The sequence below is a fragment of the Diceros bicornis genome, chromosome 1, assembly GCF_020826845.1.
Source record: "Diceros bicornis minor isolate mBicDic1 chromosome 1, mDicBic1.mat.cur, whole genome shotgun sequence".
Classification (NCBI taxonomy): Eukaryota; Metazoa; Chordata; class Mammalia; order Perissodactyla; family Rhinocerotidae; genus Diceros; species Diceros bicornis.
Genome location: NC_080740.1, coordinates 28,355,119 through 28,374,940, shown reverse-complemented (window position 1 = coordinate 28,374,940; position 19,822 = coordinate 28,355,119).

The window sequence follows — 19,822 nt, the reverse complement described above, 5'->3', positions numbered from 1 at the left end:
GAATCTTCAATGGCCACCAATATTCCTTTGTTTTTTTTAATTTTTATTTTGGACGACATATATAGAGTAAATATTAATAAATTTGAAAAAATATTTATTGGAAATGTGTAGTACATTATGTTGAAAACTGATAACATGTTTTATAAATGTATGCTTTATTTTTTTATTGCAACTGCAGGATTTAAGCAAAGAGGCTATTGTAACTTATGTCTGACAAAACATCTCCTCTGTCATTTCTGCTCTATTATCTAAGTAATTCTATCACAAATAAAGGAATATAAGTGATTATATTTATTGCTCAAGTAGAAATGTCTTTAAAATAATTTGCTTTATAAATCCATACTGAAAACAAATAGAGTGACTTAGAAAGAAAGGGGTGTGTGTGTGTGTGTGTGTGTGTGTGTATGTGTGTGTCTTGGGGAGTTAGAATACTGAACGGGCTGGAAAAAGAGTAGTGTGGAAGTCCTCAGAGTGGAACATGTCAACCTGAAGGAAGACCCTTTCATTTATTAAAAGGATTGTAAGTGAAAGATGCTAGAAGACTGGACAGGCCTGATTTGTATTGGCAATAGGGGTTGATGGTAGAAGTAAAACCAACTTGAATTATATTTGTCCTAGGTTTTCTGACTTTGAGGTTCAATCCCTGTGGTGAAACCACTGTCTCCTTACTGCTGCCGTTGCCTCTCTCTTATCGTGTACAGAGGATTAAAAACTCTGTCAGAGCTGGGCACGCCCAATAACCACGGGCAGGCTTTGACTACAAGCGAAAAGCTGTTATCAATTCCCCTTTGCATCTGCATCAACTACCAAAGAGCAATCAGATATATCAGCAGAAAGCCTCACCTCACTGTAAATGGACTGACCAGTCCAAGCAGGATGATTCCTAAAATGCCTTGCCAGGATGTTCAGGACAGCCAGTGGGCTTTTCATTTCTGCTACTAAGCTGACACTCCTCAAAATGGTCTGTTAGTTCCTTCAATGGATATTTTGCCTTCCATAAACAAAACATTAATGATTCAATTCTGAAATCAATGTGATATGTAAAAAATAGTATTTCTTTTGACCTATAGTTATTTTAACAACTGTTATACTGTTTATTCAGGATTGTAGAATGTAAACAGTATTTTAAAATGTATTTTATCATTTATAATTATACCAATCTTATGTAGCATAAAAGAAAGTTATTATCATTGTTCCAGTATTATGAAGAAGAAATAGCACAGGAGTTTCTTGAAATGGAAATGTAAAATATTTCGTAAAAGTCCAAGCTGATAGTTTCCAGAGTGGAAACTGCCTCCCTTGGTCTTGATCATTGTATTGGTCAGATGAAGATAAATTATGCTGTGGTAACAAGTGACTCCACACATCTTAATGGAATTCAACAATACATGATTTTGTTTTCTCTCTCATGTTACATATTTATTGTCGGTCAGCTGCATATTTTTCACTCTGGGACCAAGAGCTGGGGAATAATCTTATCTGGAGTATGGTGGAAAGAAACAAAAATGATGAAAGGAATTGATGACTCTTAAATACCCTATTCAGAAGTGGCAAATATCCCTTCTGTTCACATTGCAGTGGCCTAAGAGAGTCACACCAACAAAACTGATAAAACTAGAGTAGGCTAGGCATTATCCTCACAGGCAGGGGCCCCACAAGTCACATGTTCACATGGCCAGACCTGACATCAACAGAGTGGGGAAACGTTAAGTCTTCCACAGGGAGAACAGAAATATTTGAGAAGAATAATAGAGTAATACAATCTTACACATTCATGAATGTGCCAAGATAGCTAGGAAGTAATTGCTGATTAGCACATGTCAGAATAGTATCATAGGTGTGAAGGTAGGCTCAGATTTGGATGGAAAGAATCTGGGCGAGAGGACTCCAAGCTCATATCACAACTGCAAGCCTACCATAGACATGTTTAGTAGAGATTCAGTTGAATTTGGATGGCCCATGTGTATCTAGGGAGCAAGCTTAATAAATTCCAAAACTCTATTTTGGAAGTCTCACTATTTTATAGGTATATGATTTTTGCCTAATGTCTATTTTTTCTTTATTGTCTTTAATAAAGTCCTTCAGAAGTTTCAGATGTCTCCTACTAAACAAAGCAGTTTTTGTGTACTACTGGCAGAGACCGTTAAAGGGTGAATTGTGTGTCCAAGCAGTCTGCTTGTTAATGGCAGAGAAAACAAATGAAAGACCTCAAGGGAAGACAAAATCCAGAGTGACAGAGGTAGTGCCACTTTTTCCTGCTACTTTATTTCTGGAAATACTCCTTCCAGTGTTAAACATCTGAAAATGTACGTTTTATTTTATTAATAGAAGCAGCATGCACTTGAGTACCCTCAGGGATTAAAATTGACCCTATAAGCTTGGGGAGATATGATATAATTTTAATCATAGCACATTATGAGATATTTGCATATTTAGAATTGTATTTACAGAAAGTTAATAAAAATGCACCTATATATTGACTTTACAGTAATTATTAGAAATTATAGGAATCTCATAGCATCTTTAACATTTCCTTTCTTTGTATGTAAAACAATGACTGACAAAGCACAGGATAGTATAATTTAATTGCCCAAAGTTAAAGTAAATTCAAATAGAAAAGCCCATTTTTATCTCGCTTTTTTTTCCAATTAGAAGTAAACTCGAGTTTCCATCACTTCCAGGCTCAAGGTTTCTAGAAAATCTGACAATCATTTTTACCAGGGACAAATATTCTCAAGCTTTAGTGCTCAGAGAGTGCCCTCAGCACAGGTTTGTTCCACTCAGTATCTTTCAGGTTTTAATCCTCTTTCGATACAGTAGCTGAACAGAATGGAGCTCATGAAAACGAAACCTGGGAAGGTCTGCGTATAACTCACACTGAGGAGTATAATTGAGCTTAGCTTTTCACACTGTTCTAATTATATGTATTCAGTGTTCTTGCTGCTTGGACAACTTAGAACTCTGGCTATTTTGCCAGAAAGATGGATACTCCTTGGATATACATATCATGATAAACAATTGTGTATATCTCTGTATTAGGCATTTGGAAGGACAACTATGTGACCTTCAAAACAAATATAGATATTTATACAGATTCTTGATACAGGTATGCATTGATTAAATTAGAGTTTAAATGACAGAATATGCAAGTTTTGTCAAACGTAATTAAAAGCCCTTCATAGCACTAAATAAGAATGTTAAAATGTTGTAATTTCATATTTGTACTTTTATTCTTTTGTTCATCTGCATGTGAGATTGTGATTTTATTAGGAAATAAATGTCAAGAAATGATAAAAGCATTATAAGATGATTTAAAACTTCATATTGATGTTTGTGTAAGTGTTTTTTTAGCATAAAATGCTACCCAATGTTGCATAGGAAAAATATTATTGACAAATTTATTTAGGAAAAAATTGTGCTAAATGAATATTGTTGAACGACATCTCAGAGCCTTCAATTCATTAATGTATATTATACTTTCCAAAATGAAGATATTTTATGTAGTATTTCCCAAATTCCTCAGACCTTTTCCTCCAAGGACTTTTTTCTACAAAACAATCTTTGGTAGACTCTATTCTGGGAAAATACTATGGTAACCCACATTTCACATTCGCACCCAGGGGTGACCCTCTAAAGCCAAGTGTGGCTGCAGCTCTAGAAATTGGAGTGATGGAGAATCTGTGAAAACCCTTCTGCCCAGAGAGGCCATGGAGTGTTGGGGTGGGTTTAAGAATAAACAGAAGGTTTGGACTTCAGTCAGGAAGGATTGAATTGGATATTAGACTCTATTCGAAGATAGATAAAGAAAGTAATTTCAAACTTTGTCTTCCTAACCAGCCTGCTCATTTCTCCAAAAGCAGACTTGAGCCTTCAGATCCAACCTACAATTGGCGTAGCTTTTCAGTGTGTCCAGGATGGAAATGACCTGCCAATAGCTTCAATGGACAGTCATTTCTCCCTTCCTTATATTTCTGCTGTACCCACCTGTCATCTATTCTACTTACTCATTTGGACTTACAATATGTAAACTTGTATTAAAAGTATTTCATTACAATTAAGAGGGCGTGCTGTCTGGGTTCACATAGTCTGACTTAGAATCTTAGTTCCATCACTAAACAGCTGCAAGGTGGTGGATAAATTACTTAACCTCTCTAATTTCAATTTTCTCATCTGTGAAAAGGATATGGTGATGTCCAAGAGGAAAGACGAGATAGACAAAATAACTACAATAGCGCTTTCATAAATCCTGAGTTAAAGAACATCTCTAGATAAAAAGATATATGCTTAAACACTTAGATATAGTAGGCTAGAATAAAGAAAGCTCCTTATGGGAATTTGGCTAAACAAAGACTTTTATTATTTAGGTGTTATAAAGGGCAAGATATTTTCAGTGGCAAGTGAAAGGAAACTCAACTTGAACTAGCCTAAGCCAAAAAAAGTAACTTATTGCCTAACATAAACTATAACTCATGAGTAATTCTGGCTTCAAGTATGGCTTGAGTCAGGTCTCAAATTTGTCCATCCTCATCTCTCAGCTCTGTTTTCTCTATATAGACAGCATTCTGTGCTTTGTTTGGGCTACTCCAATCCTATCCCATTTCATCTACCCTAAGCTTCAGGCTCTCATGCTCACAGCATTGATACAGTAAAAAAATAAATTCTTGTAGGATACATCCAACCCATGTCCTAGGATTCACTCTTTCTTATTGGACCAAATGAGTTCACATTATTATCAATAAAGAATTACCTATTACATTAAGCCTGGGTCTTATGGCTGTCTCTGGGGTGAGAACTGTATTTAGATTCATATACAGAGAGAAGCAGGGAACTGGTGCCCTCTAAAGAGAAGGAAGAATGTGAGTAAGACAGTGAAAACAATTGTCCCATTATAGCCTGCCTCATATTACACTTGCTTGCAGGTAATATCTAGGAAGATGATGAAGGGAGTTGACCAATAGTCTATGGCTACTATAGATTTTTCAACTACTCAATTTTTGCAAAGATAGGAATAATTCAAATAGTTCAGTGTGTCTTCAGAATATTTAATTGTCATTTTTGGCATGATTAGATGTTTTCTATATCACTTTTGCTCTGTTTAATATTTTAATTTCCTTGCATTTCTAAACTCAATAATAACTAGCAACCAGAAGGAAGAAGCATAGAATTATGGTCTATCAAGTAAACTGTACTTTAGTATTAAATTGTTGCATAAATAAGACTCAAATTAATAATTAATATTAAATACTCTTTCAATGGTATATGAATAACACAACTCTAAAGAGTTTGGCTTATCTATTATGACACGTAGTGATGTTAAATTTTGTCCTATTACTTCAAATATATGTGAAACAGAGACAAATAGAAAAAAAATTGGAAATTCAGCAGATACTGTATGTCTGTTTATGTAAGTGTGTGTGTTAGCCTGACCAAGGCAACACATACAAAAGGTATTAATGTGTAACAATTGTGGCAGAAAAGTTCTAATATAATAATTTTTATGAGTTACAAATGTTTTCCTGTTGCTATAAATAATATCATTTTGTGTGCGAGATCATCTGACATCTATTTAAAACTATAGGATATTTAAATTAAATATCCTACGCTGGTGTGTATTAAAAATTAAAATAAATTGTGGAAAACGTTTGGTCAGAGACATTCCTAACACAGGGATCCAGAAAAACATAAAACAAATGGAATAAAAAAAATTTGCTCATTCATTCATTCATTCATGCATTCACTCAATAAAGATTAATGAGTACCCGTCTATGCCAGGCACTGAACATATACAAGAAATTCATCAAGGATGAGATACATATGGTGCCTACCCTAAAGAAGTTTATTTTCCAGTCAATTGTTACTCTTTGATGAGTGCCTGCTATATGCCAAACAATATGATAAGCCCTGAGACACAGTGGGTAACTTCAAACAACTGACAATAGAGAGACAATACTATTTTAGTGTGAATAAATGACAGGAAAAAGGTTTGTGCAGGGTCCTTGTGGAGCTAATCAGAGAAGCACCTGAAGACTGGAACAATGGAATCATTTCCTGACAAAACTAAAGTCATAAAGAATGAATAGTAATTTTCTAGGATAAGAAAAGGAATATGTCGTTCTAGATACTAGGGGTAACACCAAGAAAAAGGAGCCACGTATTAACTTCCATTACTAGGCAATCTTCAAATGTTTATGATAACTGAGTCATGAATTGCAAAGGAAAGCTTTGAGAGAGGCATGACTGAGTGATGTAAGCAGACATTAAACCACAGAAACCTTTGGAGCCAAAATAAAGGGTTTTATTTTGAAGCTGTAGTAAGCCACTGAGATTTTTAAGCTGGGTAGCATTTATATATGTGAAAGACCATGCTGAGAATGGCATGGTGGCTGAATTGAAAGCAAGAGAGTAGAAATAGAGATATGGTCATTTATTAGAAAGGTATATCAGTTATTCAAGTGATAAATAATTGGAGTGGGAACTAAGCCAGTAACTGGGGAATGAAAAGAAAGGGGAAAAAAAATCAAGAAGTATTCATGAATGAGAGTTGAATTGTAGGGGTTAGAAAATAGGAAGAAGTTAATGGTTGTTTCTAGTTTTCTAACATGACAGAGATAATTTTGTCCCCTTGTATGGCACTTAAAGAGCAATCAAGTGTCTTGCATATAGGAGCTAGGTAGGGACTTAGAGGAAATACATCATTTACAATGAGACAACAAGGTTTACTAGTGACCGATTAGACCTGAAAGTTTTTCTGCCTTCTGAATTAATATTATTTTGTTAAAAGTACTGGATTCATGGCATATTTTTTACCTCTTAAATGTGATGATCAAAGGAATGACTTTAATAAGTTAAATTCCACAAAATAGTATTAAACAATTTAATATATTTAGGCAAATCTAAGTGACCTTGTCCAAGGTGTCTTTCCTTTCATTGATCTATTTAATTTTTAGTTCTTTGCCTTGAAGTCATATTTCAGACGTGCACTTGGGTACTTTGCTTTTTCCTCTGTGGCAATGACAACATTAGGACATGAAAGAAGACATTAGACATGAAAGACGACAGGTAATAGTTTAAAGCCAGTTTTATTTTCAAGTCCCCATTTGGTAGTCATTCTCCCTGACTGTTCCTGAACCAGAGGAAAATGCCCAGGTGCGAAGGAGAGCACCTGTGAAAAATCAAACGAGGATGAATGCGGGTGTGTAACTTATGGAACACATCCACCCTCAAACCAAGGCATGGCCTCAGCAGAATATGAGCTAAGGCTAGTCAGAAGCAAGCATAACAGACTTTTTTTTTTTTTTAATTTGCAGGGCAAATAATTGCTATTTTAGGTTGTTTGAATATGTACGGTCTCTTTCACGGCAGCCAGGAAAGACTCTAAATTCAATAATGGGTCTGGGAAAAGGTTACTGGGCCAGGAAGCACTGAAGTACAACTTCATTATGCTTATTATTCCATTAACTACTGGATGAGTGTTTCTATTTAAAAATCAAATAACTTGAATATAAGTCTGAGGATCACCTTGTTAATTGTATAGTTAGATAGTTGTTGCAGAGTAAAGTTCTGTTCATGGTTCAATCAAGGAAGCAAGAATGAGAATATAGGGTCTGGGGTAGCACAGCAATTCCAGGTCATAACAATACACTGATTCAGAGGGTTGTGTTAGAAGGAAGGAAGATGGAGGAAGGTATATGAGGAAAAATCAAACTTAAATCAGGAGGTGATCATTGGCAATATCTCTTGTTTGTGCTGGGGATGTTTATAGCAGACATGCTTAATTTGATCAGGGGCCATGGTATTTTGCCAGGTGGTAGAGATTTGATCAAACTGAGGAATTCTGGAAGTGGCCCAAAATACTTAAGAATCTATATTAAATGTTACCTTTGCTCAAAGAAAATACAATGTTCAAAACACTTTTTTTTACTCAGCAAATTTCCTATTTATGTTTTTAAATTTTTTTTAGATACGAAATTCTATGATGACTAACAAGGATTTCCTGTATCTTCTATTCATGAAACTATGCAAATTTTTTACACCATACTTGGAGTAGCAAGTTCAATGTGATTACATCAGTATGAGTTCTAGATAATATTAATTTTCAGCTGTGAATATGGTTAGACTACCTACAGCTTCATATCTGGAAAATGTTGCCTCTTTTCTTCTGTAATTAATCTGCTCCATAAGTAGGTGCTCTCAAAGTTCATGACATCAGGATGCTTTCTGAAATTACATTACCACTTTCAATAGTCTTAGAAGAAGAAAGGAGTTTAATATTTTTATGTTTAACTCAATGAATAATAAGTTGGTAAATAGGGTTGCATTTCCGGACAAACCGAGTTTGTAATATTTGACATCCAGTAAATCTTAAATTTAATTACAAAATCAAAGGGGATTGAATCCAAAATCAAGCTGGGTTTGCAGCTTGCCCTATTTTAGTGTAATAAATACAAGTACTTTTTTTTTTAATTCAAGAATACTGTTCATGATGTTGGTCCTTTCTATTACAAAGTTTTACTATTTCAAATTGAATTTCAATCAGATCAATAAAATGATGACCAGACACTTGGAAATATTTCAAATGGAAAAATAATAAATATTTTTAAATAAAATGTATTTGGAGAATGTAATTGTTATTCATGCTTTGGACACTCTTACCCTCACAGAGTCAGGCTTCCTATAAGAATGTGGTTGTTTACAGACAAAGTGAAACAAGAAGTCAGTCCCTTTGTTTAAAATGCTTAATGATATAGCCATGTTTACCATTTTAAGTTATTGAAAAAATATCAGCTGTTCACTTTCCAAACAGTAAACCGTGGTATTTCTGTGATTGTAGCTATCTTGCCTTTTTAAATATTTCTGATTATCCACAGATCCAAACACATAGATACACAAAGAATAATTGGTTAAAGAATAAAAATTGTTCTGAGTAAATAATAGATAATTCCCTTAAATTTTTCATTCACAATTTTTTCATTCTTTTTATTGCGTTTAAAGGCTTAGGTTCCCTCATCTTGTTTATGTTTTAAGCCTTACTGATTTATTATTCACTTCTGAATTGAGCTAATTGATATTGATCTCTATGCCTTGTAGATTATCATTGTCTAGGGAGGAAGTTATTCTAAGGGTGGTATATCTAGAATAAATAGCATTCTTGGCAGAAAAAAAAATCAATATCTAAACCTGAGGAAGAAGCTTTATTCTGTCTTGTTATTCTTAAAATGGTTGAACCAGGGACAGCATAAGTTGGGTAGTTATAGTATATGAAGCTTTCTAAAGAGCCAGAGTACTTTGGACATGAGACACACTGTAAAAAGAGGGAAAAAAAGAAAGAAAGAAATAGTCGTTTCAGCAGGTAAGTACTTGACATGGAAAAGACCTAATCTGAAGTGGCCAGAGACTGAGTAGATTTTCAAAATCATTTTCAGTGAACAAGGCGGCAAAGGGATCTTACACTTTAGGAATATGAATGAGAACTCCTTTTTCAAAATTTATTGCACATCTCCTTGCTTCAAAAGGTACCTCTTCTTTCCATCAGAAAATAACTATTTCTGGATTCTGAATGAAGATATTGTTCTTCATGGTTCTTTCTCCCTCCATATACAATGATGAGAATGTTCAAAACATAGTCAAACAGTAAGTCAAAACATAGTCAAACAGTAAGTAATATTTCTACTTTTATATTTGGACATGGAAAATACATACATAAATAAACAAACCAAAGAGTTAGCTATGCAATTCTGGGAGGTGTTTCCTAATTCTCTATGAAAATATAAATATCATGTCATAATCCACAGTAATTGCTGCCAAGTTGTCATAGATAACCTACAATTTTGATAATTACAACATTTTGGTATGCGAGGGGTTTTAAAAATGTCTCTCCTTGTCTCTCCAACTAAATCTCATCCAGGAGTGTTTGTTACCACTTATGTGTGACACATGTCTGTTTCGTGCACTTTGAGAGCTTCCACTCTATTTGGGAAGCCTAATGCATTTGAGAAATTATACCAGAATTTAACATGGAGAGTCATAGCACTTAGATTAAGAAATGGTAATAGAGATCAGCCATCCCTGCACGTACATTTTATAGAAGGGGTCATTTGGGCGTGAAGGGTGTTCTAATGGTCAAATAGTCTTATAAAAATGCCAGAAATAACATTTTAATACTAAGAACTAAATTACAACATAGATATATCATAGAAATATTAACATAATTTCTTTGTTTTTCTTGCCCTGAATTTAGAGCAGAACAAGAAAGAAAAAAATTTGAAATGATATTGCTATTTATATGCACACTAAAACAAATGAAATATACACTGACCTAACAAATGATATAGAAAGACTAACAGGAGGATCACATAATTTACATTGAAGCTAAAGGTAAATGAAAAAGGAAAACAGGAAATTTTAAACTAGTACTAAGAATATCAGGCTTCCTATTATAATGTATTACACTATCCCAACCAATCAAAGTAGATATTTCACTATAAACTATCTTGACCTCCACAAATAAATTCAATATTTTTCCCAAACGTTTTATACCCACAGTAATTTTAATACTCTGGATACTATTTTAAGTTATTTCTATTACAGCATATTCTCAAAGTGATAAAACTCTAAATTGTTACCATCTTTAATAAATTCAAGATTTTTTAATTAAAATTTTATTTTGAGATAAGGGCAGATCCATATGAATAATATGATAATAAAGAGCAATCCCATGTATCCTTTACCCAGTTTCTAATAATGGCAACGTTTTGCAAAACTATAGTACATTATTACAGCCAGGAGTTTTACATGACAGTCAAGATACAGAACAGTTTCACCCCCACCAAAATTTCTTTTGTTATCCCTTTATAGCCACACCTCTCTCCCTCTTCTCCACCAGGGCTTTAATCGCGGGCAACCACTAATCTGTTCTCCATTTCCATAATTTTGAAAGTAAATTTTAACAAAAGGCAAGGAAATAGAAATATTTCAAAGAAAAACTAAGCTTCTAAAGTAGCAAATAGTATTTTATATTATTGTTGTCTTAGTATATAGAATTCATATTCTCCTAAACTTTACCTTTAAGTTAGTTTTTACACATTTTTTTTTACACATTTTTTTGAGGAAGATTGACCCTGAGCTAACATCTATTGCCAATCCTCCTCCTTTTTTTTTCTCCCCAAAGCCCCAGTAGATAGTTGTAAGTCATAGTTGTACATCCTTCTAGTTGCTGTATGTGGGACACCACCTCAGCATGGCTTGATGAGCGGTGCGCAGTCTGCACCCAGGACCCAAAGTACGGACCCTGGGCCACTGAAGCAGAATGCACGAACTCAAACGCTATGCCACCAGGCCAGCCCCTACATTTTTTTTTTCTTAAATTTCAAGAATTTAAGGGAAAATATGAAGTACAAAAGCAATAAGTTTGAACTTAGGAACTGGATCATGTTATTGCTCAGTGATGTGTCCTTGGAAAAATAAATTATCTCTTTGGGAATATGTTTCCTCATGTAGAAAATTTCAAAGGTTGCAATGGGCCCCACAGCTCATACAATGCCTGATTCCATTTATAGTAAGATAAAATAATTTATGGAGAAGGTATTTGAAACTTTTTCTCCAAAAAGACAGTGTTTTTTCAAATATAAAGCAGCAGAGCCACAAGGTACAGCAATAAATAAATATCAAATGTAATTGAAGTGCAGCAGATTTGGCTTGCATCCACTAGTCACCACCACTGGAATCCAGACACGTGACACATCTGGCCAATTAGTGCGACAGCCCACCTAGGACTGATTTAGTTGTGCAAGGGTGGAATCTCTAGGAAGAGATTTCATTTCATGAAAAGAGGAGTCAACTGTCTTCATTTTAGTGCAACTGAAGGGGTGGTAAATTTTAGAGCTTAAATGTTATGATGTGTATTACTCACATTCATGTCTTAGTATACCCTTTCTCCTCCCCCTTCCACCAACATGGATCAATATCTGGGTCTAAGAGGAGAAAAAAGAGTTGTGACCAAAAATGTAAAGGGGCTATTCCACTAAAAATTATGTAAGACATGAATTCATTCATTCAGAAATAGTGCCTAATATATACCAGGCACTTTTCTACACGCTAGGAATATGGCAGTGAACAAAAAGGAATATACTTCCCCTCTTGGAGCTAACATTTATAACATCACAAAAGGAGCTGTATTTTGGTACCCATATCAGGGAAGAGCAACACTAAGGAAGGAACAAAAAGACTTTTCTTTCCATTCTATAGGGATACAAATTTACTTCGATATTTTAGTAGGCACTACCAAGCACAAGTCCATTACTGGTGCTGTTGGCCGTGGTGATTTGTTGGAAATTATATGACACCTTGTGGAAATGTGGGCAATATCAGGCAGTAGTTCATGAGCTCAGCAATAAACCAACAGAAGAAGTGCCTAACAAAAGGAATTTTAACCTCAGGATGTAGCTAAAGTGACTCAGTGCTTCGTGAACCCAGCAGTGCCCATTACAGTATGTTACCCAGAGTGGTAACATACTATGAGGCTAAAGTAGAATTTTTAAGAAATTTGGTACTAGCAGGTAACCAAAGCATCTTGGAAATACATATAAAACATCCTTTAGGAACTCCTCAAACTACCTAGAGGTCTTTTTGGTGTTGCCACACTATTGGTAACCATAGCACATCTCCTTGGGTCACCTCTGATTGTAGCTGAAGCTGTTATGAATAATTCTTGTGATTGCAGACACCCTACAACTGCAGCACCTCTGGGCTTTCTGCCTCCGGGCCTTGGAATACCTGGGAGCTTGCTCAGCCTGTCCCTAGAACTTTGAAAGTATTAACATTCCCAATGTGCTCTCTATCCAAGAAAGGACATGAGTCAGTGAACAGATGTGCTAGCCTCTCTCGTCTTTCAGATGAACCATTCTGAAGTGCATTCCACATGGCTCCTGAAAAGTTCCTCATCATAAGAGATTCCTAGTTGCCCAGAGGGGTAACTGATCAATAATGCATCGTATTCCCTATCTATTCCTTTTTCCCTATCTATTTATCCTTGTTCCTCATGTCAACTTCCTGAGGTTATCTTGTAATAAATGCTACTGGCTCTGGGGAACCTAAACCAGGGTTAGAATTCCTTATTAGAAGGTAAGTAAAGGAAGAGTCAATAAAATACTAGTTGCATATATATAACCTGGGTTCATCAATGCCCTAGTTTCAAACCGTAACAATTTAGGAATCCCAATAAGCAATAAAGCAGTACTTCTGTTTTTATCCACTTTGAAAGAAGAGATGTAAATTATGGGTGAATTAGTAACTATGAAGGAAGGTTGCTTATACCATACAGTTAACCAGATCATACGTAATATTTCTCTATAAGTTGGTTATCTAACACAAACTGTTTTCTTGATTATAAAACCATATGTGGAAGGAGTTCCACTAAGAAAGGGGCAAATATTGCCTGAATTTAGAATTGATTGTAAATCACTTGGAATTTACTAAACACGTTTTTATTGAGTATAGCCTATATACTAAGAACAAGAACAAAATAAAAAGTAACATGTTTCCTATATTTTATACAATAGAGACATATGTTGTATACCTGAAAATATCAGTAAGATAAGTTAGCAGTAATATATCATATAAAGAATAAAACTAGACACTTGGAAGGTCAAAAATTGGAAATTTCAGTTCTAATATTCAAAGAAGGAATCATTTGTGATGGATATTTGTTGCTGGAGAGAATACTGACATGCAAAACGGCTATAGGCATGCAAAGTGGTATGAATAAAAGTGCCAAGTTACAGTGAATCCTCAAGAAATGATAAATCAGTCAGATTAACTGAAATAATATGTTTGTTTGGAAATGATTAGAAATGTGGTTTGGGGCGAGTTTCTGAAACCATTAAAAAATTATGAATGTGTTACTTTATTCCAAAAGCAATGCAATACCATTAAATAGATTTTGCTCAGACTGATTTTATCCTTAGATTTGATCTCTACATAGCTAGCCCTCTCTAACACACACACACAAAAACAAAACTATTGCCTTCTTTGTTAAAACATATTTTATGTATTCTGTTAAATCCATTAAAAACTCAGTAATGAAATTAAAAGTGTATATAATGTTAATACAGTGAAAATTTATACTATTAATATAATGCACTTTACAGCAGTTATCTGTAATGACTGCTAAGGCAGAGAGCTTTTTTGCAATCTTCATTTTTCACAACTAATAACAATTTTAATGAGGTTTGGAAAACACTTTAAACCATATTATTCGAACATTTATAGATATCGTATGTTTGTGAGCACTGTCAAGAATTTGTTGAGCAATACTCAACATTACTACTGTTAGCAATAGAGAACATAAACTCTTCAGTAAGTAAAATTACTTTAATGATTCTTTCTTGCTGGTAATTAAAAACGAATGAGTTTCAGATTTTTATTTTTACTAAAATATTTAATATATGTTAATTATTATCTATGACTTCTAAACATGTTACCATGTGTCTAGGCAGTTGATGCCTTTCCAAAGAAGCCTTACATTCAAGTGCTAAAGTGCAAACAATGAGAAGGCAGTACAAAGCCTGCAATGTGACAATGCAATCTGGTGTATGAGAGGACTTCCAGGAAAAAGCCATTCATTCTTTCAGTAAGGCAAAATCTGAAAGTTGGTTTTCCTCACTTGACAACAGCCCAGCATAATCAAAGTAAGTCCTCTTTGGAGAGTTGTGAACAGAATGGAAAATAAGTCATATATTTGCCATGCTGTAATAGAATATTTTGTAATAACACTCATTTTGAAGCATTGCCAAGGCTTTTGTAAGAAGTAATGGAAATGCTGTGTTAGTGTGAATAAGAAACGATGATTCTCTCCAGCAATAAAATGAATGATAGAATTCTTTATTACCATTGCCAGAAAATGTATAATGATAAGTATACCCATATAATTCATGGCATGACATAGAACATTGTATTGTCTTGTCAACTAAGGGAACATTTTAATTTAAGATACATTGTACTTCATGAGCTGGTATAGTCTTCATAGATCATTGATCAAAGTTCTAATCATTAAGATTGATTTTCAAAAAGTTAAAAATGAGTTTTCAAATATTCTAATTATGAAAAAATAGGTTTAACTGGTAGCCATGTTTTTAAGATTATAATATGGAGAATTTAAAAAGTGAGATTCTTGATGGAAAGAAGTTTTTTTTTTTGGTAACCTTAGTTTCTAAAGATTAAGGATGCCTCATGCTTTGCTTAGTTTATGGAAGAAAAATAATTTTGACATGCTCCAAGTACCAAGAATTGTACATGAAAATTATGGTGTTTGTGGAGATATTTTAGTCACTTCTTTGCTTCATTCATGTAATAGAAGTAATTCATTGAATGGTCACACTCTGATTCAATAGGTTTGAATAAGCAAAATGTGGATTAAAATAACAATGATATGCTGAAATAGACCAATTTTCATGTCTTTTTTCTATAAGAACATTGCAATGAGTTATTCCATCACAAACAGTATCTCACAACTAGCTATCTCTACTTTGTAATAAGTTTCATTTCAGCTTTTAAATATTTGTTGGCTAATAGGCAGAAATCAGGAACAAATATAGTTTAAAGCTCTAAAAAGTCAATTTGAGAACCATACTAATATCAATAAATTAATAAAAAAAAGTTTGATAACATTTTATCTGTTTAACCTACTCAGCTCTTACATTAAAAGAATGAAAGCATTAGTGTATCTTTAAAGTTCTTATCTGACAATGTTGATTTTTACAACTTATGTGCACATTCTGATATAAAAATTATTGAGAGAAATATATATTCTTCAAGATATCAAATCATTTTAGATCTTACAAATGATCTTGAAATAAGATTGAGTATTTAAATGGCATTCATAATGAGAACAAGAAGCCATAAGTCAAAGTAGAAAGAGCAGTATTATGACAGATAATAAATATGATGAGTAAATTATGAATTATGCTTACCAAACATAATCATAAAGTATTGGTGAAGATATTATGGATCAAGATATATGCTTTCTTAGTATTCTTACTCCTTCTCTAAATTTCAAAAAAATTAACCTGTCAAATAAGTAAAAGTTAAATATAAACCAATTTAAATTATAGTGGACAAAATATTTGATGATATGGATTTATAAATATTTCCTCAAATATTGTGATATATTGCATAGGATCCCTTATCATCCAAAAATTTAGGTTAACAATTTTAAAATTCCTCATTATAAGAGAATGAGTTGTTTGATGTAATCTAACAGAGATATATATTGTCAGCCTTTAATGACTGCTATAGTGTTTTGGAAATAATTACTACCACAATATACTTCCAACATTTTACTCATAATTCGTGCTTCAATATAAATGACAACTATTATTACTGAGAGTAACTTCCAAGAAATTGAAGCATGATAGGTGTGTTAAGAGGAATAATGACCCCAACAATGTCTATGACAAAATGCGTGGAACCTAGGAATATGTTAGGTTACATGGCAAAGGGGAATTAAGGTTGCTAATCAATTTATCCCAAAATGGCAAGATTATTTTAGGTTATCTAGTTGGGTCCAATGTAATCACAAGGGTCTTCAAAAGTAAAAGTGGACGCAAAAGAAGAGTCAAGGTCAGAGAGATCTGATGTGCAAAAGACTCAACTGGTGATCCCTGATTTTGAAAATGGAAGTGACCCAGCAAACAAGGAATGTAGGTAGCTTCTAGAAGCTGGAAAAGACAATGAAATGGATTCTCCCCTAGAGCCTCCAGAAAGAACATAATCCTGCTTACACCTTGATTTTAGACCAATGAGACTTGTATCAAACTTCTGACCTTTAGAAGTATAAGATAATAAATGTGTTTTATTTTAAGCCACTAAATTTGTGGTAATTTGTTACAGTAACAAAAGAAAAGTAGTACAATAGGTATATATAAACCAACACAAATAATCTCTTCATTCATGCTTTTTTATTTTCTCTCTTTTTTTTAACATTAATGTCTCATGAGCATCATAAGATGATTATTTTTGGGGGCTCTTAATCATTGATAATGTACACACATGTACACGTATGCAGAAACATGCATATATGCAGATACATATATATATGTGTGTGTGCGTGTGTATGAGCGTATGTATGCGTATTTCAAAGGTTCATTTGGTCTTCCTTCTTTTAGGTTGCCTACAGGAAAGTTGAATTTGGCAGACTGCAGCCATTCTGAAACTGAGAAAGTTGTAGTGAAAACTGAATATTAAATTTAATTCTCTTCTGTGATATTCACAAATGCATACGTGTGTAAACGGAGAGAGAGAGAGAGAAAGGGAGAACTTAACTGTCACCCAAGTGCTGAGGATTAAGAAATGAATAAAACCCAATCAAATACTCAAGTCTTGAAAGAGAACAGACAAGTAAATAAAACAGATATAATACCATGAGCCATTGATAAAAGTACAATTATCACTATATATATATAAGGTAGCAGGACAGGGGAAAGATACAGAGAGTTTTCTAGACATGCCTGGGCACAGTTTTTACAGAGAATTTGGATTGTTCTTGATTTGTAGCTTACTAGTTGTGTGATCTAAAGCAAATGATGCGCTCTCTCAGAATCGTTTCCTATTTCTTTGGAATGAAAATAGAAAAAACAGCATAAAACCTGGGTTTTAATTTTTGCTCTTGTATTAATTATTTCGGTGATATTAGGTAAGTATCCACATGTCTAGAGTCATTTCCTTATTGATAAAATGAAGGAGTTTGATTAGGTGAGCTCTAAGGTCTCTTTTTGGGCTATTATTCTATAAGTCTATGATTTAATTATATATCTGACTTATAAATAAATTCCATTTATCAGTAGGAGCAGAGCCTCCTATCCCTCCATCTCACCTTCTCCACTCCTTACCAAAAATACAGATTCACATACTTTCCCATTACCCAAGGTTATGGCCTTCTTAGGACCATAGACAGAGACAGATTCATCATGCAGATCCATAGATGTTTTTATCCAGTTGCGAGATATCCCAGAAATGTGGCCCCTTAAATTGGGTGCCAAACAGAGTTTAATCAAATTGCATTTGAGAGTTCTTCTTTTTAGAGTTCTCCATTTCTCCAATGTCTCTAAATTTGTCCAGAGTGTAATTAGTCATACTAATAAACAATGAAGCCCACAGAAACACATAATGGCCAACTAGAGTGATTTCATATGGATAGTCTAAAAATCTTTCATTGAAACATAATGCAAACATGTATTTGTTTGAAACAGTAAGAAAAAAAATTCAAAGCACAATGCTAGATTTCCTAACCATCCCCTGGTAAGTTATACAAATCTTAATTTTCACTGTTTAACACTTTATAGAACCACTAGCACATCTTTATTTTGTTAAATAAGTATGCACAGCGAAAACAGTCCTCTTCGCCCTCTGTAGAGGCTGAATATTGACCACCCAAAGGTATCAGGCCCTTATCCCTGGAACCTTAAATGTTACCTTATGAGGAGAAAAGGTCTTTGCAGATAAGTTTAAGAATCTTGACATAGGGAAGTCATGCTGGATTATCCACGATAGGCTCTAAATCCAATTACAAGTGTCCTTGTAAGAGAGAAGCAGAGGGAGATCAGACATACACAGGAGAGGAGAAGGCAACCTGACCACAAAGACACAGATTGGAGGGATGCAACCACAAGCAAAGGAATGCTGACAGCACTCAAAGCTGGAAGAGGCAAGGAACTAATTGTCTGCTGTACCTTTGGAGAAAGAGTGCAGCCCTACTGACATCTTGAGTTCCACCCTAGAAACTGATGTTGAACTTCTAGCCTTCAGAACCATCAGAGAATAAGTTCTGCTGTTTTAAGCCACCAGTTCTGTGGCAATTTGTTACTGCAGCCACAGGAAACTATACCACCCCCTAAAACAACTCTGTATAATTTTATTATATTTAGCAAACTTATTCTCTCAGATGACTTGTTATGACAATTTGTAACACAAGGACTAATAGATAGAAAAAGATAGCTTAATAGTCATTTAGCATTTCATAATAATAGAATAATAAATGCATTTGCTTTCAGAAAATGCTTGCGTATTATTGATCCGAATGTTCCTGGTTTATAAATTATTCCTAGTACCTCTGTAATATTTTATTAGGTTTTTCTAGCACTTCAGGCTAATGAAGTAATGAAGTACTTTTTCTAGTACTTCAGGCTAATGAAGTAAGAATTAATATTAGGGCCGTGAAGGTACTCTATATGGTACTATAGTGATGGATACATGTTATTATACATTCGTCCAAACCTTTAACATTTAATATTATCCCGTAGTAGATAAGTGCTATAAAAGATTTCTTTATATATAAATTCATTATATTTTTTAAGAACAAAGAGTAAGAATTGGGGAATTTATAATTACTTTCTAAACTATAATATTATAGTCATTTTGAATAATACAATTTTGATAATAATAGCTTTAAAAACTTATGGGAAAAATTACCCCAATCCAATTACTCTGACAACTGTTTCCTTTTTTCTATACAGAAAAATGGCAAATTTAGTATAGAGAGTTCCAACATACCCCACATCCAGTTTCCCCTGTTATTAACATCTTCCATTATAATGGTAAATTTGTCACAATTAATGAACCAATATTGACATATTAGCGTTAAGTAAAGGCCGTACTTTATTGACATTTCCTTAGGTTTTGTTTTTTTTTTTTTGTGAGGGAGATCATCCCTGAGCTAACATCCAACGCTGATCCTTCTCTTTTTTTGCTAAAGGTTGGCCCTGAGCTAACACCCGTGCCCATCTTCCTCTACTTTATATGGGATGCTGTCACAGCATTGCTTGATAAGCGG